The 26151-nt window shown below is 37.2% G+C and overlaps 1 pseudogene across 1 annotated transcript; it reads left to right on the top strand.

The window, feature by feature from the left end:
• Positions 1 to 712: 712 nt before the first annotated feature.
• LOC308610276 (dual specificity protein kinase CLK4-like) lies at positions 713 to 25701 on the top strand (annotated as a pseudogene). The gene is made up of 14 exons: positions 713 to 824; positions 1591 to 1656; positions 5659 to 5729; positions 7078 to 7231; positions 8283 to 8373; positions 8770 to 8836; positions 11784 to 11900; positions 11993 to 12159; positions 12366 to 12460; positions 12711 to 12840; positions 15611 to 15693; positions 24578 to 24657; positions 25380 to 25470; positions 25551 to 25701. The product of its transcript is annotated as a dual specificity protein kinase CLK4-like (transcript).
• Positions 25702 to 26151: the final 450 nt, after the last annotated feature.

Below are 26151 nucleotides of genomic sequence, written 5' to 3' on the forward strand. Positions count from 1 at the left end.
CAGATCTACAACAAATATGTTTAATTTTAAGAATGGTTGCAGGATGATCTGAAAATAAACAGTCATCTCCTATATTATATCCCTAAGTGTTTCTCTGACTTCAGTTATTTGTATCACAGTATTTCAACAAAGCTGCATGACACTTGCGATATTTGTTTTAAATTAGTTCACATTTAAAGTTAACATCAATAACTTAATAATTTGACTATATCAATAACTTAAGGGATTAGTAATAATTTACCATAGAAAGAAGGTAATGATAAAAATAAAACCAAAAAAGTTATTAATTTCTAGCTAGATATTGTTGTCTACTGAAGGCTGTAAGCCTGAATCCTGACTCTTTTTTTAAAAATGGCAGTTAGCAAGTGTTAGTTGAAGATATGCACCAAGCTGAGAATTTATCCAGAAGAATGAAAAGAAAATGCATTAAGGTCTCACAGTGTTATCATTTAGTACTAGGTGTGTATGCCACTTAGAATCATCTGACATACCAGTGGGATAGTGCCTCCATGCCTTGGGAACCATTACCTATGAAGATTTTAGAACCTGTATGACCCCATGTGCTGGTTTTTTTCTATTTAATTAATATTAATGTGAAATATTTTATTTACTAAATATAACCATCTGTAAATTCCACAACTCACTTTTCATTTCCATTAACAGATGAGGCATTCCAGAAGAACTCACTGCCCTGACTGGGATAACAGAGAAAGCTGGGGACATGAAAGCTACAGTGGAAGTCACAAATGGAAAAGGAGATCCCACAGTAGTACACAAGAGAACAGACATTGTAAACCACATCACCAGCTTAAAGAATCTTATTGGTAAATTACGCTTGAACTAGTACCATTTTAACACTAATAGTTGTAATGACTTGTCATTAGCTTATATAGCTTTCATCTGTCAGATTGTTTTATAAATCAGTCAACAAATACTCATTCAGAAAATATTTACTGAGTGCCTCTTATATGCTAGACACTGCTGTGAATAGAACAGAGTTCCTACTCTCACATATCTGTGTACATTTGGGAGCTGTAGGAAACAGTTGCTGGAGTCCCAGCTGCCAGTAATATAGTTGTGGGAAATGAGACACACGAAAGTTAAGTAAGTGATTAAAGGACCAGTGTGTGCCTTTAACTTGTATGTAGTAGGGAGAGCTGTACATTGGGGCACTTATTTAGGGTTCCACAAATGAGAGCTAATGAAGGGTCAGGAGGAGTTCATCCAGATGGAAAAATAGCATGTGGTGTGTGAGAATGTTAAAGTGTGTTGGGGATTAGTTGCTTATACTGTATTCTACAGGTTATATTTGTAGATAAGGCCAGTGGATATGTTTGGGATTTTTAGAAGCTTGGCTGTTGTAAGAAGGACCTCATTAAAAATTTCCAATGGCATGTGTCCTGTTCTGTTGTATTCTTACCAGTGTAAAATTTGGAGGTACTACGTTTATATAGAATTGAAGGAATTTTTCAAGTTCCTAAATGATTAAACAAAGCCTAGGTGAATAGAGTTTCTTTCATTCTGTCCTCCGTTAATTTCCCTTTCTCATTTGTTTTTGGTGGTTCTATGTTTTCTCCTTGTTTTGTGCAGATGTTCCACTGGGACTGTTTGCCAGATTGCTTTCTAAATTAGCCAACTGGCGTTATTTAAAAAACAGTATGCAATTTTTTTCCTTCTCCATGCCAAAACAGACTTGTTCTGTAGAACAGTGAGCTTGTTGTTAATCAGTGCAGACTAATCATTCTTCACACACTATCATATGGAGGGAAGAGGGAGAATCTATGCCAGGATTTCAATGACCTGAGCTAATTAATGTATTATACAAGAATATCTGTACCCTATATTATGATAACTACAAAATACTCTGTAAGCCTTAACATATAGTACTAACCATTCATGGATTTATTATGCATTGTATGTGTCGCAAGGAAGTGATATGAATGATGAACAGTTATTCATATTCACAATTAACCACATCAAGATGATACTGAGTCAGTGCAATAACCACTAGGCCAATAGTTTCTTCTTTGATATTGGCACCAGAGATGTCTGGTGGTAATTGCTCTCCGTAATCTGGAGTAATCTAATAGTCTTTTTCAAGATTCAAATCTTCATAAGAGTTTTTCTTTTGTAAAATTATTGGAAAAAAAATGAAAAATACAGAAGCATATAAAGAAGGTACTCTTGGTAGGATGCTAGTCCCTCATTTGGATGTAAAGTTATTTCTTCTGAAAAATATCTTTGTATACAAATCTTTGCCTCTGAATATTTCCTGAAAATAGGTTCTAAGAAGGGACAGTTTCAAGTGAAAGGGTGTGACCTCTTATAAGGCTCTTGCTACATATTCACATATTTTTCCACATATTTTTCTAGAAAGTTTGTACCAAGTTACACTCCCTACGACATGCTGTCACTAGTCTTGTGTATTTTGAAATGCCAAGAATAGTGTTTTCTTTTCATTTGAATGTTTAAATTTCTGCTGAATTTGTCCTCTGTCATGTGCTTATTGAACACTTGAATATTTTTTAATTGAAGTCTAGTTGATTGTGAACATTATTTTTGTATTCTTAGCCTATTTTTTCTATTAAAGCATATTTTTCTTATGATTTATCAGCGCTTTTATTGTATATCAATTATCTTACCTTTTTTCCTATATATTTCAGAGTGTCTTTTCTTTCTGATTTGTAAGTAGCCTGTGAATTGCTCCCTTCCTACAAGCTTAATCAATTAATTCTACACAGGAAGACTGATGTGGCTGTGAACACTGTGAACACATTTTATATCCTTAAATGTCTTGTTGTAACATAGAGTATCAAGCCTTAAACCAGTGATTCTCAAACTTTAGTGTGAATAGAATCACTTTGAAGGTATGTTTAAAATGCATATTACCAGATTATTCAGTGAGTCTGACCTGGGGTCCAGGGATCTTCATTTTTAAAAATTCAGTATTTCGATATTGTTAATAAACAGACCACCCTTTGAGAAACACTGTTTTAAGCCCTTTAGCCTGGCATGCAAGATTTTGGATGATCTGTTCCCAGCTTATTTATTTGCCTATGTTCCCCTATGTGAAAATTGCTCTTGCTGAAATTGTCTACTTACTATTTCCTAAGTAACATGTAGACAAACTCATCTCTAAACCATTCTGGCTAAAAGTACTCTATAAATGTAAGATGGTCATATGCCATTTTTCTTTCCTGGCACTTCTTCTACTTCCTACTTTATCCAAATCCTGATGTCCCTATAAGATGCAACTCTTCCCTTCTTTTTCACGAAATCTTCCCTGACCATTTTAAGCATTATGAGCTTTTTCTCCTAAGCACTCATATCCAGGCTTTCGGCATTTCCTGCATGGTTGAGTTTTGTTTTATTTTTGTGTGAGTAATCTCAAATTGAACAGTTATTTGTTGGCAGGGATTTTGCCTCATATATTTTTTATCTTCCACAGGACCTGTGTGGAAATAGAAACGAATGCCCATAGCCTCATTAGTCTTGGCTGTTTTAAAGAACTACAGTGAAATATTCACTGGACATTCAGTGACTATTTTTAGAAATTCAATCAGTCTGTTCATCCTATTCACTCTGTCCATATAGCCTTTATAATTCTGTAGACTTTGTTTATATAATCTCTAAGGCTCGGTTGTTGTAGGCTGAAGAGGTCCTCATCTTTTTAGTTTATCCTCATAGTATTACTTCACTCCATGTTTGTTATTCTATAGATTATTTATGGATTATCAGCAGCTCTAATTTCATGCACTAGTCCCGCTAAGGATTATTAGTGTTAGAGTTTTCCGATACATTTTAGACTTTTATGGGAAGGATGTCTTACAGAATTAAACAGATGCCCTTTAGAGTATGGTAATTTCTAGTTTGACGTATTGTAGGTCTCTCCCTTAACGGTTCCAAGCAACTGATCAGATCCCTGACTTAGACCCAGATTTAGACCCTAATATCCTGAGTTGTTTCTCCAATGGCTAGAACTTAAGGCTGACACTGGGGAAAGGGGGTTTCTGCATCTCCCCAGCCTGGATTTGATGCCAGCCCTGTTGAGTAGCAGTTTTAGAGATGCTTCTCCTTTATTTTTGCATAAACCAGCCTCCTGAGAAAAAAGAATGACCACATATTCTGGGAAAAAGAACGAGGTTAGTGAGGGCAGTCTAGTTAACATCTGTCACTCCATTACTTGTCAGGATTATTTTAGCTGGTGTGTCTGACTGGGCAGGTGTCCCCTCTCTCCCTCAGTGCTCCACGTGCATCCCTCTTGAAGCTTCCCACTGTTGGAAAGGATACTCATCCCAGGTAGAGAGTGGGACAGGAAACTGGGTCAGTTGACTCTGTCTTTTTCTTTCCATCAAATCAAGGCTGCTTAACTGGAATCCATTGACTTCCTGAGGTCCATGATCTCTGAAATTCCTTGCCAAGTTTTGTTTACGCATTTGTGTGTTTCTTAGGGAAGAGGGTCCATACCTCTCAATTAGATTTTCAAAGGGATCTGTAGATTCAGCAGTTAAGCACTATGGGGCTTACCTGGTGGTGCAGTGGTTGACAGTCCGCCTGCTGATGCAGGGGACACAGGTTCGTGTCCCGGTCCGGGAGGATCCCACATGCCACGGAGCGGCTAGGCCCATGAGCCATGGATGCTGGGCCTGTGCATCCGGAGCCTGTGCTCCACAACGGGAGAGGCCACAACTGTGAGAGGCCTGCGTACCGCAAAAAAATTAAAAAAAATAAAAAAAGAAGGTAAGCACTATGGCACCAGATGATGCTGTTTTCCCTGAATTCTTGTTTATTTCACAAGCAGGAGTGACAGGAAATTCAAAATGCAAAGGGAAGTAGGGGGTTGGGAAATCCTAAGCAAGCAATGACAAGAACCTTTTCTCATTTGAGGGGCATATATTTTGGATATTTTTGGCACATGAAGCAGCCTTCAAAAACTGTGTTGCCTATTTCTCAGAAAGATACAGGAAGCTCGAAATAGAGGAGAGGAGATGGAATAGGTGGTGTGTATAATAATACTGGCACATACAATAGGATTTAGAATGTGCTCTACAACCATGGCAAATCGTTTTCCTTCTAGGGATCTCAGTGTAGTCATCTGTAAAATGAAAGGCCTGAAATATATTTAAGATTCCTTTTAGCTCTAATACACCTTTTGTGAAAGAACTCTGTGTGCCAGAGATACCTAACTTACATTAAGAAGGAAAGGAATCCTGTTTTGCCTGCCTCATGTTGTGTGTGGCTCTGCAAAAAGGAAGAGAGCTTAGTTACAGATGCATATATCATAAGATTGATGAATTTCAGAAGAGCAGTTTTGTGAATTTTTGGTCTTAACTTTCACCAGAAGGTAAAGGGACACTTAATCAAGTAAACACTGAATATGTTGAATGATTTGACCCAAGGTTTGTTCCTTCATAGCAGTATATATTAATAGAGATATATGTACCCATTTGCTTGTTGGTTAAAGTAAAATTATTTAAGTTTTGTGAGTTAAGTATAAATTCTAATACATCAATTTGTATTTTTTTCTTTTATTGAGTTAGCTGTTGAAACCAGGAATTCTTGAGAGAATGTTTTATTTTAACCACATTAAAATGTGGTTAAACGTTAAAGCATTCTAGAATGAAAAGAGTAATTTTAAATCCTTTAATGTGTTTGCAGTCATTATTTAGAAGCAAGGTTCTTGATTGAGAGATATTATCGGGACCTGAGATACATTGATGAATACAGAAGTGACTGCTGCAAAAGATATGTTCTTAACATTGATGAATACAGAAGTGACTGCTGCAAAGGATACGTTCCTAACATTGATGAATACAGAAGTGACTGCTGCAAAGGATACGTTCCTAACATTGATGAATACAGAAGTGACTGCTGCAAAGGATACGTTCCTAACATTGATGAATACAGAAGTGACTGCTGCAAAGGATACGTTCCTAACATTGATGAATACAGAAGTGACTGCTGCAAAGGATACGTTCCTAACATTGATGAATACAGAAGTGACTGCTGCAAAGGATACGTTCCTAACATTGATGAATACAGAAGTGACTGCTGCAAAGGATACGTTCCTAACATTGATGAATACAGAAGTGACTGCTGCAAAGGATACGTTCCTAACATTGATGAATACAGAAGTGACTGCTGCAAAGGATACGTTCCTAACATTGATGAATACAGAAGTGACTGCTGCAAAGGATACGTTCCTAACATTGATGAATACAGAAGTGACTGCTGCAAAGGATACGTTCCTAACATTGATGAATACAGAAGTGACTGCTGCAAAGGATACGTTCCTAACATTGATGAATACAGAAGTGACTGCTGCAAAGGATACGTTCCTAACATTGATGAATACAGAAGTGACTGCTGCAAAGGATACGTTCCTAACATTGATGAATACAGAAGTGACTGCTGCAAAGGATACGTTCCTAACATTGATGAATACAGAAGTGACTGCTGCAAAGGATACGTTCCTAACATTGATGAATACAGAAGTGACTGCTGCAAAGGATACGTTCCTAACATTGATGAATACAGAAGTGACTGCTGCAAAGGATACGTTCCTAACATTGATGAATACAGAAGTGACTGCTGCAAAGGATACGTTCCTAACATTGATGAATACAGAAGTGACTGCTGCAAAGGATACGTTCCTAACATTGATGAATACAGAAGTGACTGCTGCAAAGGATACGTTCCTAACATTGATGAATACAGAAGTGACTGCTGCAAAGGATACGTTCCTAACATTGATGAATACAGAAGTGACTGCTGCAAAGGATACGTTCCTAACATTGATGAATACAGAAGTGACTGCTGCAAAGGATACGTTCCTAACATTGATGAATACAGAAGTGACTGCTGCAAAGGATACGTTCCTAACATTGATGAATACAGAAGTGACTGCTGCAAAGGATACGTTCCTAACATTGATGAATACAGAAGTGACTGCTGCAAAGGATACGTTCCTAACATTGATGAATACAGAAGTGACTGCTGCAAAGGATACGTTCCTAACATTGATGAATACAGAAGTGACTGCTGCAAAGGATACGTTCCTAACATTGATGAATACAGAAATGACTACTGCAAAGGATATGTTCCTAGACGTTATCACACAGATGTTGAAAGCAGTTATCGAATTCACTGCAGTAAATCTTCAGTCCGAAGCTGGAGAAGCAGTCCTAAAAGGAAGTGTAATAGACACTGTTCAAGTAATCAGTCACTTTCGGTATGATTGATTTTGTTTTTATTTTGGGTGGATACTTATTTGTGTGTAAAAGCTCTTACTGAGCCAATAAGTTTGAAAAAGTTTATAATACTATATGAATATAATTGTGTTTATATTACTTGAATCCTTAAAGGAAACTTCGAAATTCTTACAACTTATCTGCATTTATTAGTAAGTCCTCATTTGCCCACATTTACTCATTTTCTGCAGACCAGATCATGAGGTTCTTGATTTTAATGTTAAAAATATTTTTATCTTTTATAACATAATCATATGAAAAGATGAAGCACCCATCTTTTCTTTCATCTTAAACATTTTTTACTTTAAAAGAAACCCCTTTTCTAGTACTTGGAGACAAATGTAGAAAGTTGCACTGGTGGATACTTACCCTGTGTATAGCACAATCTGCAATTAGTTCCATTGGAGTTCTGAAAGTGGGTGCTGAAGGGGAAATTATTGTCCAGAAAGCCTGCCCTTTTTTTTTACACTCATGAATCTTCACTTGTTTGCAGTAAACTATGAATTATTATTTTCCTCCCCAAGTTTTCTTCACTAGAACTATCATTGATTAGATCAAACATTGACATTAGCCTTTATTTTCCCCTTTTATTTTAATAAGTATGTTTAAAAATATTGCTCAGTATCAATTTGTACTAATCTTGACATTTTAAAACATTTTCCTGCCAAACTAGACATTTCAACTCACAGCATAGGCTATTTTATAACGAGATTAATAGATCATGACATTGCATTCTTTAAATTTCAGACTTCAATTAAGTCAGTATTTTAGAGACAATTGTGTTGTTTTTTCTATTGCCACTTTAAGTAACTTATCTGAAAATCTTGCCATGTTTTTCTTCTGTAACATAAACTGTGTCCTGTGAATTTCTGGGGACTGAATTTGAAATTGTTCCTGCCAACTGTTCGTGGCCTGGTTCTTATCTGAATGCCTGAATATCTGCCCGCTGAATGAATTGCGTATTCTGCCCTGAATTCACTCTGCTATATTGATTGGCAGGACGATCTTGGTGCTGCCCACTTGCCGTTCCAGAAGAGCCACCAAAGGAAAAGATCCAGGAGTATAGAAGATGATGAAGAGGGTTACCTTATCTGTCAAAGTGGAGACGTTCTAAAAGCAAGATGTATAGAATATTTTTCAACACTTTTTAAACTTTGCAGACAGAATAATCTTTTTATGAATAGTTTGTCAGCGGGGGGCTAAAGAACTCTTCATTGTTTTTTTGTTTTTTTTTGTGGGTTTGTTTGTTGTTCTTTTGTATTTCTTCTTTTCTATAGAGTTTAAATATTTCTACTCTAAAGTTCCAAAATAATCAGTGGAATTTGAGATTAGAGCAAGAAAGATAGCTCTATCTAAATTATTTTTGTAGCAGCTGAAAATAAAATAATTTGAGTGCTGGAACCTTAATTATGCTTTAATAGAGAGCATTTGAAAAAATTCCACACTTAAGCATTCATTATTTGAATAACTGATAATTTGTACTCATGTACTTACACTTCTTTCTCCCCCCTCACTTTAGATGAAATTGTGAACACTTTGGGAGAAGGGACCTTTGGCAGAGTTGTAGAGTGCATTGATCATGGCATGTAAGTTTGTTGTTTTTCTTTTTTGAAGATTCTGATATTTTTGGTGGAGAAGGATCCATAATTTAGATGAAATGGAATTTAAGTGGTAGCTATGTGTTTTCCTGGGAGGTATAAGTATTCAAAAGTTCTTGGACTGTGTATGATTTATTTACCATAAGTATGGATTTTGACCAAGAATGTTGAAAATTTTTATCAGATGGAGTTCATTGAAATTAATGTCTGTGTTCAAGTGAAGACTTTCCCAGAACTTAGGTCCTTAGCTTTCTATAAGAGATTTGGAGTGCTTTACCCTACTTTTGAATTGCAGAGACAATAAATTAGCATGTCTAATCTTCTTGGTTCAAAAACTTTTATTTCCAAAGGATAATATTTGCACGTTAGGGTTAGCTTCTCAAACTATAAATAAATTATATTACTTGAAGCCTACAGAATAAAGTCCAGATTCTTTAACGAGTTATACTAAACTTTTTGTTATTTGACCCTCTCTGCTTCATTTTCACGTTTTCCTCTAGGATCTCTATTCTGCAGTTGCAAATTTTTTTGTAAGTGAACGTCTTACAACAGTTTAGTGGAAACTGCACATTTCTAAATTGACATCTCAACTTTTCATCATAAAATAGTTGAGGATGTAATTTCCAGCTTATTGTAAATGGAGATTTTTTTTAAAAAAAACATATTTCTCTGTCTAAATATGTTTGGGGGACTCTAAATACAGTAGCTTGATACCTCCTGTCATCCATGAACAAACTTTTCTTGAATACTTAGAAATGCTTTATCTTGAACTTAAATTTTACTTCTCTTTTCATAAAGAATATTATCCTAAGTGTCTTTTATTATCACCCTTTCCTCTCTATGACAAAAATGTGACCATAAAGTAAAATTTTAAGATATTTTGAAATACTTTGACTTAGGAAAGTTGCTAAGAATTCCCATATATTCTTCACCCAGATTCCACAAATGTTAACATTTTACAGTGTTTAATCATTCTCTATATTTACATGTTATATGCATTTTCAAGTTTTGCCAGCTTATCTACAACCTGGTTCACATTTCACTAGTTGTCCCATTTAGGTCTTTTAAAAATTTCTTGAAGTTCCAAGACTTGAGTATTTGAGATATTCCAATGAATAGTATTCAAGTGATCAAGTAAAAATCTGTTACAAATTTTGATACTTATTAGACCTAAAATATACAATGTAATTGAAAATATATCTTTTATTGAGATGGTTGGGGCCTTTGAAAAATGAGTTCCTGTGTCCATAGATAAATCTTACTGTTTTAACATTAAGTTTCCATTTTTCTTTTTTTTAATTGACAAGTAATATGAAAGCTTATAAGTTTAAGGTGTATAATGTTGGTTTGAACATTTATATACTGCAATATGATTACTATAGTAGCATTAGCTAACACCATTATCCATTTTTCATTTTTATAGCTATTAGCACTGTTCATTTTTATAGCTTATTAGCAGTTAGAAAACTTGTCCATATGATGAAATAGATGAGACTAGAAGAAGTTTTGTCACAGCAGTTTTATAGTAATTCTTTTAAGTCTTGACATATATGCTATACATCATAGGGAGATAAATCATTAAAAATTTATTTTGATGATTATATATCAGCCCACAACTTCATTGGGACCTTGTCAAAAGAAATGAGTTTGGAATCGGTTTGCTATCCAGCAACTAGAAAAATTTTTGCCTCAAAGAATTTTTTCTTTCTTTTTTATAAACAGCCTGGTGCACAAACCTTGCCATATTAATTTCACGTGCATGGGGTTCTCTTTTGTAATGTGGGAAGGCCATAGTGAAAAATGCAGGGTTGACTGCTGGCTTGTATTCAAGAAGATCAGGTTTAGAAAAGAGGACCGAAGGAAGCTGAAGATTTGGAAATCCTTTTCCTCAAAATCATTTACGGCTTTTTTTTTTTGGCCGCGCCACATGGCTTGCGGGATCTCAGCTCCTCGACCAGGGATTGAACCTGGGCCCACGGCAGTGAAAGCTCATGTCTTAAGCCACTGGACCACCAGGGAATTCCCTCTGTACTTTTTAGGAAGTACTACAGATGCCCCGGTCTAAAAAACGCTACCCTACATTGTTGCTATTTATACCTATTCGCATCCGTGAATGCACTAAACATTTTTTTGGCTTGATGACTTATTGCTGGTGTCTCCTTTGCCAGAATTATCTAACAAACTGATAGTTGTCTTTCTTCTCTGAAGAAGTCTGAGCTCCCCTAACTCTGATGGTTAGGTTCTTTCTTCTCTCTATTCCTTATACCAGGCACTTCTAACCTAATGATAAGTTGTTCAAGTGTCTGTCTTTTCCATTAGACTGTGAGGTACATGGAACAAGCTCTTTCTAACAGTGATTCCAATGCAACATCTGGCACATTCGGTGCAGCCTGGCGAATGAGTGAATGTTTTCAGCAGTAGTATGTTCAAGGTTTATATTTTTATCCTTTTTTTAAAAAAAACTACTTATAATATCTAGGTAAATTTTAACTTTTGGAAACAAACATTAACGTTCATAAGTATTAAGAGAAATCATCACTCTGTATAATGTATATTTTGTCAAAATGTTTTGAAAAAAATGTTTATAGATCTGCTATAATATACCCTGAAAGATTATTTTAGGAAAATAGCATAGAGTGATTGGTACTTAACAAGATGATGCTTTAGAGCAGGGGTCCCCAACCCCTGGGCCGTGGACTGGTAGGAACTGGGCCTAACAGCAGGAGGTGAGCAGTGGGCGAGTGAGTGAAACTTCATCTGCTGCTCACCATAGCTTGCATTACCACCTGAACCATCACACCCTCCCCTCAACCATGGAAAAATTGTCTTCCATTTAACCGGTCCCTGGTGCCAAAAAGGTTGGTGACAGCTGCTCTAGAGGATACATGTCTTCAACGCGCTTCTGTACATTTACCATTTTCATTTTGTTTTTAAGGGGTGGCATACATGTCGCAATGAAAATCATAAAAAATGTGGGACAATATCGTGAAGCAGCTCATTCAGAAATCGAAGTATTGGAACATTTAAATAGTACTGATCCCAATAATGTCTTGTAAGTAAGAAACTTGGAACTGTGATCCATTATGTTACATGAAATAATCAGAATTCTGTGAACTGAATTATTTGTATTCTGATCTGTTTCAGCCGATGTGTCCAGATGCTAGAATGGTTTGATCATCATGGTCATATTTGTATTGTGTTCGAACTCCTGGGACTTAGTACCTATGATTTCATTAAAGAAAATAGCTTTCTGCCATTTCAAATTGACCATATCAGGCAAATGGCATATCAGATCTGTCAGTCAATAAATTGTAAGTATACTTGTTAAATTTTTAAATACCAGTAAATTAAAGGTTTTATTGGACAAGCAACATATCAAACCATTGTCACTAAAAATGCACGTTGCAAGTAAAGATGAAACCACTTTTGATCCCTACCTCTACTACTAATTCTCCTTTCCCCCGGTACAGATTAAATTTGTAAGTGAAACTAATAATGTCTTTTTGTTCTTTTGTAGTTTTGCATCATAATAAATTAACCCATACAGATCTGAAGCCTGAAAATATTTTATTTGTGGAGTCTGACTATGTAGTCAAGTATAATTCAAAAATGGTAAGTTACACTTGTTTTAATTTTGGTAGTTGTCTTTAAAATTAATTTAACTTGGTGATCCTTGGATGAGGAATTTTACCTTTGAGGCTTATTATATCCTGACGTTTAACCCAAAAAGGGTAATCCTTTGCCTTTCTCATGGGGTTATTTTGAAAATCAAAAAGAGAATTCATGTGCAAGCCTTTTGGATAGTGCTATAAAATATTTCATATCTTTATTGATCTTTGTGTTTACTTAACTGTATCTCTAGAAACGTGATGAACGCACACTGCAAAACACAGATATCAAAATTATTGACTTAGGAAGTGCAACGTACGATGATGAACATCATAGCACTTTGGTATCTACACGGCATTACAGAGCTCCAGAGGTCATTTTGGGTTAGTAGATACCAGACTTCCTGATATTTTAATTGAAAAAGAGATTTTTTGTTCTCTATAGCTTTTATTGGGGGGCAGGTAGTTGGGAGATAGCTGTAATTTTCTCAGCAGTGTACAGAAAATGTTTTCTGTTTTCATAAAAGCTGTCTGGACATTGCTATAAATATTTTTCCTGAGTGGGAAAAATGTGATATCATCTGTAAGGATATTCCAGGTGGTGGTTCTTTTTGAACAAGTCAGTCTTACAAGATCATAAGAGAACAAGCTGTATTGGCTAAGTCCATGACAGCAGTGTGATTTTGAAGCGATGTGGGCACCTCTTTTCGTCTCATCACAAAGCATGGTGCTGGGGAAAATGCTAAAGATTTGGCTGGCAGACGTCTAGATGTAGGGTGGATGGAGGTTAAGAGGAGAAGAAAGAGGGGCTAGTCTATGAGGAGAGCTTCTTTGATCATCTTTGACATGGGACAGCATGGAAAGGAAAATTAGTTAAGGTGCAGCGTTTTTCAATATTAATAAAAGGGAACTCAGGGAGAGCACATCTTATGCCTCAAAATTTAAAAGTTCGAGACCGAGTCATGTTGATAGAGCAAGGAAGTCAGGGATGGATTTGGGGGCTTGGAGACAGTGGGAAAAATTCAGATCAGGTGATATTGGGAGATAGTTAAATGGTATAAGCATATTACTTTGCCAAAAGTAAGTTTCAACCGAGGTTGATAGTAAAACATCTTTGTGGAATCAGTCTTTTCCACTTTTTACCTTTTGTCTAAGAGGACTTGGTAGTTGAGAATATGAGTGTGAGAGCAAACTAATGATGTTTACCTAGAGTAAAGAATTAGTAAAAGGGACAGGAAATTAAGAATAGTTTGTAGTGCTGGCTAGTAGAACTTTCCATGATGATAGAAATGTTGTATATCTGCACTATCCAACATGGTAGCCATTAGTAGCCACACGTAGACTACTGTGTACTTTCAGTATAGCCAGTGTGACTGAGGAACTGAATTTTAAATTAATTAAACTTTTCGATTTAAATAACCACATGTGGCTAGTGGCTACCACATAGGATAGCACAGGTTTGGAGCTCATCTTTGAGAGTGATGTTACTAGGATTTCTGCTTAGTATGGTCTGAAAGAAGCTGCTGTGTTGCAGTAGTTTAGAAAGTGTATTCATGGTTGAGGACTGAAGCCTGCAATGAAGGTAAAAGAAAAGAGTGTGGGAGGAGATTGTGGACAGATAGGTATTTTCAGAGCTTAAAAAGAGATAACTTGCTGTGTTTTATCAATTTTAAGAAGAAGATTTTTCTCCACATTTTAACATGTGAGGAAACATAAGACAAAACGGCATTTTTTCTTGGTTATTGGTTCATAAAACAGTGGTGTATCTTACAGTTAGTTAATGGCCTCCTCCTAGATTGTGTAAGATACAGTGATTCCTAGTAATAATACAGTCCCATGTGTGGCCAGGCTGGGGATAGTTGATATAAATCTGAAATTGGGGTTATTGGTGTTTAGGAAAAGAAATGAACAGATGGGAAGATTAGAAGGGTTCTTTGTGTGTTTGTGAAGTGTTACTCCTGAGGATGAAGGCAGAATTAGGTTGAAGAGGAAGATGTTGTCAGGTGCCACCACTGAGGAGGGCAGTTGGTCTCATGTCTTGGGTGTTGGTAGTAAACAGAAGTTGGTAAAAGTGAATGATGTGAAATTCCAAAGAGTATGAGAGCTGAGCCATAAGAGAATGAGGTAGTTTACAGTCACTTGGGAGAAAGCTGGACTGGGAGACAGGAGTGGCTGGAAAAGAAAACTTTCATCTTAGATCCAAGCTCTATCATTTGCAGATTTTGTATGTGTTACTGTAAGTAGAAACCATGCTCCATTATCCTTTTGTTCAAGTGATAAGTACCATGAGGGTTAACAAAAATGGCTAAATCATAGTCAAGTTCCTTGAATATATTGTTTCTTCCTTTGTCTTTAAATTCAGTAATGTTACTGAAAGTAATTGAAATGTCTTTTAAAGTAGGTTTTATTTGTACATTATTTTTTTATTAAAAACTTAATCTATAAAAGGTTAAAACATCTGTATGGTTTAGGTTTACTCTTTTCCTTTCTAAATAGATAGAGACTTAAGGCTAGGTGTTTTTTTCTTTTCTGCATAATGTTACTATTGAGAATTCTGAAGGAGAAAATATATGATCATGTATAGACAACCTGAAAGTACATATATAGATACCTCTCTATGTGAACTTTAAATATCTGTATAATTCTGCTTATGGGTGACACTGCTTATAATATCCATTATAATTCTTACATAATTTATGTGACACTACTATTTCTTTTAATGGAAGAAATAAACTCAGATATCAAGCTGATGGTAATTGATAAGGGGTTAGTAATTACACTCTGAGGATAATTATTGACCTATGTTTGCACTAATAAAATGTAAAATTTCATAGAACAACCGTTAAGTGGGTATAACAGTGCTCCTCATTGCACAAGCAATTCAGAGACTATGGAATATTTGCTAACCCCTCTTACTTTCCATAAAATGCCTCCTCCCCCAGGTTAAAATACTGTAAGTTGATACAAGGATATGGAGGACTCTGAAAGCATACTGAATAATGTTTGGTAGAAAACTAAAAATGTAAACCCTGAATTTACTATCATATTCTCCTAAATGGGCTATATAAAGAGAGCACCCACATAGGAAAAGATATTGTGTATTGGCAATTAAAAATGGTTGCATAATAAAATGTTTGGTTTTGTTTTTAAATAGCTTTAGGTTGGTCTCAGCCATGTGATGTTTGGAGCATAGGTTGCATTCTTATTGAATATTACCTTGGTTTCACAGTCTTTCAGGTATGTATTTAGTAAATGTTACTTACTGATTCATAATGAGCTTTAATGTTAAAGGCATGTTAAAGTTTTTGTTTCCATATTGGAAAGTTGCCATAGTGTCATTATTCTTAAGATGTAAACTTCCATGTGCAAAATAGTCATCCTTCTCTAAAACCATAGTCGAATGAAATACTCTCAGTGAATGGTCATAATTCATTCTGCATGTGGAGCTTTTAAACACGTGGTTCATATTGACTTCATATGATCCATTTTATTGTGATGCTCTTTCATAAATTTACATTAGTGTTACTATGGTCAGTTTTAATTCAGCTCTGGTTATGTTGCACTTTTATTAAAAGAATTCAGAAACAGTAAGTTGTATTAAGCATGTATGACACCCTAGGCACATTTCTAAGCACTGTGTGTATAAAAATGAAAAGACAGCATCTCTCTCCTCAAGGAAGACATACACAGGATAGACATGGGAAAACGTACAGTACAATGTGATACTTGCTATAATGGAACAATGTAGAAGGGAACCCAGAAAAGGTGAACGGTTAAGTTTCCTTCGAGAAGGCATCACTGAGGAATAGGGAGTTTAATCCAAGCTATAAGGAAGAGTAAGAGTTTGTCAGAAAACTAGAGTGTGTGATGGCCATATCAGGAAGAAATGGTATTCATAAATGCAAGAGGCATAAAGGAAGCTACTCTAGTTGAGGAAGGATGAATAGTGCTGCCGGAGTGTCTTGGATAAATAGGAAAATGGTGTCAGTAGGCAAGTACTGATTCATAGTGGACTTGTTTGCCATAGAAAGGTATTTGTTTTATCCTAGGAGTCAGTGGTTTCCAAATGTAGACCGGTCTAAAATGAAAATGATTTTGTAGGGTTGCCGTTCTGGCTTTCATTTAGAAATTATCTCTCCTCTTTTTTTTGGTATTAAAATGTTCTTTCTATGAAATGATAATAGTTATTGGCTTACTTGGCAGAACAAAAAGGAGAAAATATTATTTAGGTCTCTACTTGTTTTGCTCATAATTTTGCTTATGTCGGAAAACTAAAAGTCTTGAAAGCTTCAAGTGGTGTAACCATTGGAGAACTTTAAGAGGGTTGTGATTTGATCAAGGTGTGTTGTTGGATGGGGTGAGGGTGGTAAGGAAGTTCCTGGCTAATACTGTCAAGGTTGCTTTGAGGTTATGGCAATGCAGGATGAGGAGGGAGGAAGCTGTGATGAATTATAAGTCACTTAGGTGGCTGTTGCAGAATATATGTGTTCACTGCTATGGGGCACCTCACCAAACTTCTGTCTACTCCGTAGAGATCTGTTAAAAGTACTCTGAGTTTGTAGACAAGTTTGATATCTAGAACGTAGCTGTCGGACATTTCTCGGGGGTGGTGTCTGGTTTTGTGGTAGTAAGCTATAGGGTCAAGGAAAAAGTTGAGCACAGTGCATGCTTTCTTCATTCTGACACATATAAAATCCTTCAGATGGTTTTATGATTGTAAATCATTCTGAGATCTTAAGCGTCGATTATTAACTTTGGTGTGAGATGTGGTTTATATTTTAATTCCACCCTCCAAAATAGTCTTCAACTAAGGAACTTTTTGAAGATAATGGAGCTTGTATTATTTATTCCTGTCATGACTTAAGAACATTTTGAAAGCAGTGTGCTAGGCACAGTAGTTAATGGATTTAAAAAGCATTGCACATAGACTCTGCTCTTCAGAGCAAGGATTGGCAAACTATATCCTATCTGATGCCTGCTTTAAAAAATGAAAAAGGGACGCGGAGATCACCTTCCTCCCCACGGATACACCAGAAATACAGCTACACGTGGAACAACTCCTACAGAACACCTACTGAACGCTGGTAGAAGACCCCAGACCTCCCAAAAGGCAAGAAACTCCCCACATACCTGGGTAGGGCAAAGCGGAGAGATTCCCGCACAGAGGATCGGTGCCGAGTGGCACTCACCCGCCCGAGAGGCTTGTCTGCTCGGCCGCCAGGGCGGGCGGTGCTGGAAGCTGAGGCTCGGGCTTCGGTCAGAGCGCAGGGAGAGGACTGCGGCTGGCGGCGAGAACTCAGCCTGAAGGGGGCTAATGTGCCACAGCTAGCCGGCAGGGAGTCCGGGAAAACTCTGGAGCTGCCGAAGAGGCAAGAGACTTTTTCTTCCCTCTTGGTTTCCTGGTGCGCGAGGAGAGGAGCGCTGCTTAAAGGGGCTCCACAGACGGGCGCGAGTCACGACTGAAAGCGCGGAGCCCAGTGACGGGCGTGGGACGCTGGGGCTGCTGCTGCCGCCGCCAAGAAGCCTGTGTGCGAGCGCAGGTCACTGTCCACAACGCCCTTCCGGTAGCCTGTGTAGCCCGCCACTGCCGGGGTCCCGGGATCCAGGGGCAGCTTCCCTGGGAGAACGCACGGCGCGCCTCGGGCTGGTGCAACGTCACGCCGAACTCTGCCGCTGCAGGCTCGCCCCGCACTCCGTGCCCCTCCCTCCCGCCCGGCCTGAGTGAGCCAGAGTCCCCGAAGAGGCTGCTCCTTTAACCCTGTCCTGTCTGAGCGAAGAACAGACGCCCTCCAGCGACCTACACGCAGAGGCGGGGCCAAATCCAAAGCTGAGACCCAGGAGCTGTGAGAACAAAGAAGAGAAAGGGAAACCTCTCCCAGCAGCCTCAGAAGCAGCGGATTAAAGCTCCACAATCAACTTGATGTACCCTGCATCTGTGGAATACATGAATAGACAACACATCATCCCAAATTGAGGAGCCAGGAGTCAGTGCTGTGCCTCTGAGGTGGGAGAGCCAACTTCAGGACACTGGTCCACAAGAGACCTCCCAGCTCCACATAATATCAAACGGCGAAAATCTTCCAGAGATCTCCATCTCAACACCAGCACCCAGCTTCACTCAACGACCAGCAAGCTACAGTTCTGGACACCCTATGCCAAACAACTAGCAAGACAGGAACACAACGCCACCCATTAGCAGAGAGGTGGCCTAAAATCATAAAAAGTCCGCAGACACCCCAAAACACACCACCAGACGTGGACCTGCCCACAAGAAAGACAAGATCCAGCCTCATTCACCAAAACACAGGCACTACTAACTTCCACCAGGAAGCCTACACAACCCACTAAACCAACCTTAGCAACTGGGGACAGACACCAAAAACAACGGGAACTACGAACCTGCAGCCTGCAAAAAGGAGACCCCAAACACAGTAACATAAGCAAAATGAGAAGACAGAAAAACACACAGCAGGAGAAGGAACAAGATAAAAACCCACCAGACCTAACAAATGAAGACGTAATAGGCAGTCTACCTGAAAAAGAATTCAGAATAATGATGGTAAAGATGATCCAAGATTCTATTTCCCAGATCCAAAATCTTGGAAATAGAATAGACAAAATGCAAGAAACAGTTAACAAGGACCTAGAAGAACTAAAGATGAATCAAGCATCGATTAAAAACACAATACATGAAATAAAAAATACTCTAGAGGGGATCACTAGCAGAATAACTGAGGCAGAAGAACGGATAAGTGAGGTGGAAGATAAAATAGTGGAAATAACTGCTGCAGAGCAAAATAAAGAAAAAAGAATGAAAAGAACAGAGGACAGTCTCAGAGACCTCTGGGACAACATTAAACGCACCAACATTCGAATTATAGGTGTTCCAGAAGAAGAAGAGAAAAAGAAAGGGACTGAGAAAATATTTGAAGAGATTATAGTTGAAAACTTCCCTAATATGGGAAAGGAAATAGTTAATCAAGTCCAGGAGGCACAGAGAGCCCCATACAGAATATATCCAAGGAGAAATACGCCAAGACACATTTTAATCAAACTGTCAAAAATGAAACACAAAGAAATCATATTAAAAGCAGCAAGGCAAAAACAACAAATAACACACAAGGGAATCCCCATCAGGATAACAGCTGATCTCTCAGCAGAAACTCTACAAGCCAGAAGGGAGTGGCAGGACATAATTAAAGTGATGAAGGAGAAAAACCTGCAACCAAGATTACTCTACCCAGCAAGGATCTCATTCAGATTTGATGGAGAAATTAAAACGTTTACAGACAAGCAAAAGCTGAGAGAGTTCAGCACCACCAAACCAGCTTTACAACAAATGCTAAAGGAACTTCTCTAGGCAAGAAACACAAGAGAAGGAAAAGACCTACAATAACGAACCCAAAACAATTAAGAAAATGGGAATAGGAACATACATATCGATAATTACCTTAAATGTAAATGGACTAAATGCTCCCACCAAAAGACACAGATTGGCTGAATGGATACAAAAACAAGACCCATATATATGCTGTCTACAAGAGACCCACTTCAGACCTAGAGACACATACAGACTGAAAGTAAGGGGATGGAAAAAGATATTCCATGCAAATGGAAACCAAAAGAAAGCTGGAGTAGCAATTCTCATATCAGACAAAATAGACTTTAAAATAAAGACTACTAGAAGAGACAAAGAAGGACACTACATAATGATCAAGGGATCGATCCAAGAAGAAGATATAACAATTGTAAATATTTATGCACCCAACATAGGAGCACCTCAATACATAAGGCAAATACTAACAGCCATAAAAGGAGAAATCGACAGTAACACAATCATAGTAGGGGACTTTAACACCCCACTTTCACCAATGGACAGATCTTCCAAAATGAAAATAAATAAGGAAACACAAGCTTTAAATGATACATTAAAAAAGATGGACTTAATTGATATTTATAGGACATTCCATCCAAAAACAACAGAATACACATTTTTCTCAAGTGCTCATGGAACATTCTCCAGGATAGATCATATCTTGGGTCACAAATCAAGCCTTGGTAAATTGAAGAAAATTGAAATTGTATCAAGTGTCTTTTCTGACCACAATGCTATGAGGCTAGATATCAATTACAGGAAAAGAGCTGTAAAAAATACAAACACATGGAGGCTAAACAATACACTACTTAATAACGAAGTGATCACTGAAGAAATCAAAGAGGAAATTAAAAAATACCTAGAAACAAATGACAATGGAGACACGACGACCCAAAACCTATGGGATGCAGCAAAAGCAGTTCTAAGAGGGAAGTTTATAGCAATACAATCCCACCTTAAGAAACAGGAAACATCTCGAATAAACAACCTAACCTTGCAGCTAAAGCAATTAGAGAAAGAAGAACAAAAACACCGCAAAGTTAGCAGAAGGAAAGAAATCATAAAAATCAGATCAGAAATAAATGAAAAAGAAATGAAGGAAACCATAGCAAAGATCAATAAAACTAAAAGCTGATTCTTTGAGAAGATAAACAAAATTGATAAACCATTAGCCAGACTCATCAAGAAAAGAAGGGAGAAGACTCAAATCAATAGAATTAGAAATGAAAAGGGAGAAGTAACATCTGACACTGCAGAAATACAAAAGATCATGAGAGATTACTACAAGCAACTCTATGCCCATAAAATGGACAACCTGGCAGAGATGGACAAATTCTTAGAAATGCACAACCTGCCAAGACTGACTCAGGAAGAAATAGAAAATATGTATAGACCAATCACAAGCACTGAAATTGAAACTGTGATTAAAAATCTTCCATCAAACAAAAGCCCAGGACAAGATGGCTTCACAGGCGAATTCTATCAAACATTTAGAGAAGAGCTAACACCCATCCTTCTCAAACTCTTCCAAACAATATCAGAGGAAGGAACACTCCCAAACTCATTCTACGAGGCCACCATCACGTTGATACCAAAACCAGGCAAGGATGTCACAAAGAAAGAAAACTACAGGCCAATATCACTGATGAACATAGATGCAAAAATCCTCAACAAAATACTAGCAAACAGAATCCAACAGCACATTAAAAGGATCATACACCATGATCAAGTGGGGTTTATTCCAGGAATGCAAGGATTCTTCAATATACGCAAATCAATCAATGTGATACACCATATTAACAAGTTGAAGGAGAATAACCATATGATCATCTCAATAGATGCAGAGAAAGCTTTCGACAAAATTCAACACCCGTTTATGATAAAAACCCTGCAGAAAGTAGGCATAGAGGGAACTTTCCTCAACATCATAAAGGCCATATATGACAAACCCACAGCCAACATTGTCCTCAATGGTTAAAAACTGAAACCATTTCCACTAAGATCAGGAACAAGACAAGGCTGCCCACTCTCACCACTCTTATTCAACATAGTTTTGGAAGTTTTAGCCACAGCAATCAGAGAAGAAAAGGAAATAAAAGGAATCCAAATTGGAAAAGAAGAAGTAAAGCTGTCACTGTTTGCAGATGACATGATACTATACATAGAGAATCCTAAAGATGCTACCGAAAAACTACTAGAACTAATCAATGAATTTGGTAAAGTAGCAGGATACAAAATTAATGTACAGAAATCTCTGGCATTCCTGTACACTAATGATGAAAAATCTGAAAATGAAATCAAGAAAACACTCCCATTTACCATTGCAACAAAAAGAATAAAATATCTAGGAATAAACCTACCTAAGGAGACAAAAGACCTGTATGCAGAAAATTATAAGACACTGATGAAAGAAATTAAAGATGATACAAATAGATGGAGAGATATACCATGCTCCTGGATTGGAAGAATCAATATTGTGAAAATGACTCTACTACCCAAAGCAATCTACAGATTCAATGCAATCCCTATCAAACTACCACTGGCATTTTTCACAGAACTAGAACAAAAAATTTCAAAATTTGTTTGGAAAAACAAAAGACCCCGAATAGCCAAAGCAATCTTGAGAACGAAAAACGGAGCTGGAGGAATCAGGCTCCCTGACTTCAGACTATACTACAAAGCTACAGTAATCAAGACAGTGTGGTACTGGCATAAAAACAGAAAGATCGATCAGTGGATCAGGATAGAAAGCCCAGAGATAAACCCACGCACATATGGCCAACTTATCTTTGATAAAGGAGGCAGGAATGTACAGTGGAGAAAGGACAGCCTCTTCAATAAGTGGTGCTGGGTAAACTGGACAGGGACATGTAAAAGTTTGAGATTAGATCATTCCCTAACACCATACACAAAAATAAGCTCAAAATGGATTAAAGACTTAAATGTAAGGCCAGAAACTATCAAACTCTTAGAGGAAAACATAGGTAGAACACTCTATGACATAAATCACAGCAAGATCCTTTTGGACCCACCTCCTAGAGAAATGGAAATAAAAACAAAGATAAACAAATGGGACCTAATGAAACTTCAAAGCTTTTGCACAGCAAAGGAAACCATAAACAAGACCAAAAGACAACCCTCAGAATGGGAGAAAATATTTGCAAATGAAGCAACTGACAAAGGATTAATCTCCAAAATTTATAAACAGCTCATGCAGCTCAATAGCAAAAAAACAAACAACCCAATCCAAAAATGGGCAGAAGACTTAAATAGGCATTTCTCCAAAGAAGATATACAGACTGCCAACAAACACATGAAAGAATGCTCAACATCATTAATCATTAGAGAAATGCAAATCAAAACTACAATGAGATATCATCTCACACCAGTCAGAATGGCCATCATCAAGAAATCTAGAAACAATAAATGCTGGAGAGGGTGTGGAGAAAAGGGAACACTCTTGCACTGCTGGTGGGAATGTGAATTGGTACAGGCACTATGGAGAGCAGTATGGAGGTTCCTTAAAAAACTAAAAATAGAACTACCATATGACCCAGCAATCCCACTACTAGGCATATACCCTGAGAAAACCATAATTCCAAAAGAGACATGTACCAAAATGTTCATTGCAGCTCTATTCACAATAGCCCGGAGCTGGAAACAACCTAAGTGTCCATCATCGGATGAATGGATAAAGAAGATATGGCACATATATACAATGGAATATTACTCAGCCATAAAAAGAAACGAAGCTGAGCTATTTGTAATGAGGTGGATAGACCTAGAGTCTGTCATACAGAGTGAAGTTAGTCAGAAAGAGAAAGACAAATACCGTATGCTAACACATATATACGGAATTAAAAAAAAAATGTCATGAAGAACCTAGGGGCAAAACGGGAATGAAGACGCAGACCTACTTGAGAATGGACTTGAGGATATGGGGAGGGGGAAGGGTGGGCTGTGACAAGGCGAAAGAGAGGCATGGACGTGTATACACTACCAAACGTATGGTAGATAGATAGTGGGAAGCAGCCGCAGAGCACAGGGAGATCAGCTCGGTGCTTTGTGACCACCTGGAGGGGTGGGATGGGGAGGGTGGGAGGGAGGGAGATGCATGAGGGAAGGGATGTGGGAACAGATGTATATGTATGACTGATTCACTTTGTTATAAAGCAGAAACTAATTAAAAAAAAATCTAGAAACAAAAAAAAAAAAAAAAAAGTTGTTCCTCAATCAGCTATACAAACCTTACCAATTCATTTCAGAAATCAGACAGTGTAGCTCATTCAGTTTTATTCCATCTTTGAAGTAGAGTGTAATATAAATTGTACAGATGTCTAATCTAGTCCTTTTATGGAAACACTATTTTCTTTTTTTTTTCTTAACATTTATTTATTTACTTTTTTGGGGGGTTTACATTGGGTCTTCATTCCAGCACGTGGGCTTCTCTCTTGTTGCGGTACATTGGTTTTCTCTTTCCACTTGTGGTGTGTGGGTTCCAGAGTGTGTGGGCTCTGTAGTTTGTGGCTCGTGGGCTCTCTTGTGGTGGGCAGGCTTAGTTGCCCCGCAGCGTGTGGGATCTTAGTTCCCCGACCAGGGAGCGAACCCACGTCCCCCGCATTGGAAGGTGTATTCTCTACCACTGGACCACCAGGGAAGTCCCGGACACACTGTTTTCTTGTGTTATCCTTTTATGTGCATGTAGGGAAATGGAAAGTGCTAAGTTTCTTTTTCCTATTTTTTTAGACTAATGATGATAAAGAACACCTGGTAATGATGGAACGTATATTAGGACCCATACCAACACACATGATTCAGAAAACAAGGTATGCTTTTTAAGATTAAAGTCCTTATTGTGTACATGCAGTGGCCTATATTCAAACTATAGAAAACCCATCTTTGTTGTTATTGCTTATTCCAAAGACTGTAGATTTTGAATTATTTTTCATGAAGTCAAGTTTTTGAAAAGTAATGCAATATTTACTTTGTGATCCAGTAAATAAAGTGGTGTTTTTATACTCAGGTTAACCTTTGCATAAATGTTTTCCTAGGTTGATTTAAAAATAATACATAGAGTAGTAAAACGAGCTTGATTTTGGAGTCCTATCTAAATTTGAATTCCAGACTGTTGCAAACCACATGTACGTCTTTGGACAAGAATACTATAAGTGGTTTCAAAACATAGCTTCACCGCAGAAGTCATCCAGGGAATTGTTAACGATTTCTAGCCCCATTCCAGATCTAGTGAAATCAGAATTTACAGGAATGGATCTAGGAACCTCTGTTTTTGAAGCTGGCATTGTTTCACATATGGTACAACTTAGGTGGGATACTAAAACTTCAGAGGGTACAAGATTAGGAAAAATACCATATAAGGTATCCAATATATTTATTGCTGAGATTTTTAGAAATTGTATGTTTATGTATATATAGAGAGATGTCTATGGTTCCATATTTTCCCCCAATCCCCTGTTTGGGGCAGGGTAAGAATGTGGGTTTGGGGTTTCTTTTTTTCTTAAAATTTAATCCAGACTTCTCTTTCCTATAGGAAACAGAAGTATTTTCATCATAATCAGCTAGATTGGGAGGAACATAGTTCTGCTGGTAGAAATGTTACGAGACACTGCAAACCATTAAAGGTAAAACAAAAAAACCCCAAAAAAACCTGTTTTAACTATTTTTTATTGTCTTTCTTAAACAAAGTCATTTCTCCCCTCAGGAATTTATGCTCTGTCATGATGAAGAACATGAGAAACTGTTTGACCTGATTCAAAGAATGTTAGAATATGATCCAGTGAAAAGAATTACCTTGGATGAAGCATTGCAGCATCCTTTCTTTGACTTATTAAAAAAGAAATAAAATGGAAATCAGTGGTTTTACTATACTTCTCTAGAAGAGATTATTTAAGACTGTGTCAGTCAACTCTAAACATTCTAATATTTTTATAAACCTTAAATTATTTTGTACAGTTAAGTGTAAATGCTGTATGTTTTGTATCAATTGCATAATTATCTTGTTAAGCAAATATGGTCTTGATAATGAATGAAATATAAAAGCTAAAATTAATTTTCCTTTTTTGAGATTAATTACCATTTTTAAAGACCTTTGGAATATCCTTTGTGTCTAGTGATTGATCTTGCTTTTTTGTACATGGAGGTTGACTCTTGGAAGTGATTTTTGTGTTTTGTTTTTTGTTTTTTTTGAGTAAAAGGAAATCTTGACTACTTCATTCTTAAATGAATATTCTTTATTTACCTCAAACTTTCCTTAACTTTAAAAGATTTTTCTGTAATTGTTGAACAGGTAATAAGTATTATTA

This window comes from Mesoplodon bidens (genome assembly GCF_964165515.1).
Source record: "Mesoplodon bidens genome assembly, contig: HAP1_SCAFFOLD_310, whole genome shotgun sequence".
In the NCBI taxonomy this organism is placed as follows: Eukaryota; Metazoa; Chordata; class Mammalia; order Artiodactyla; family Ziphiidae; genus Mesoplodon; species Mesoplodon bidens.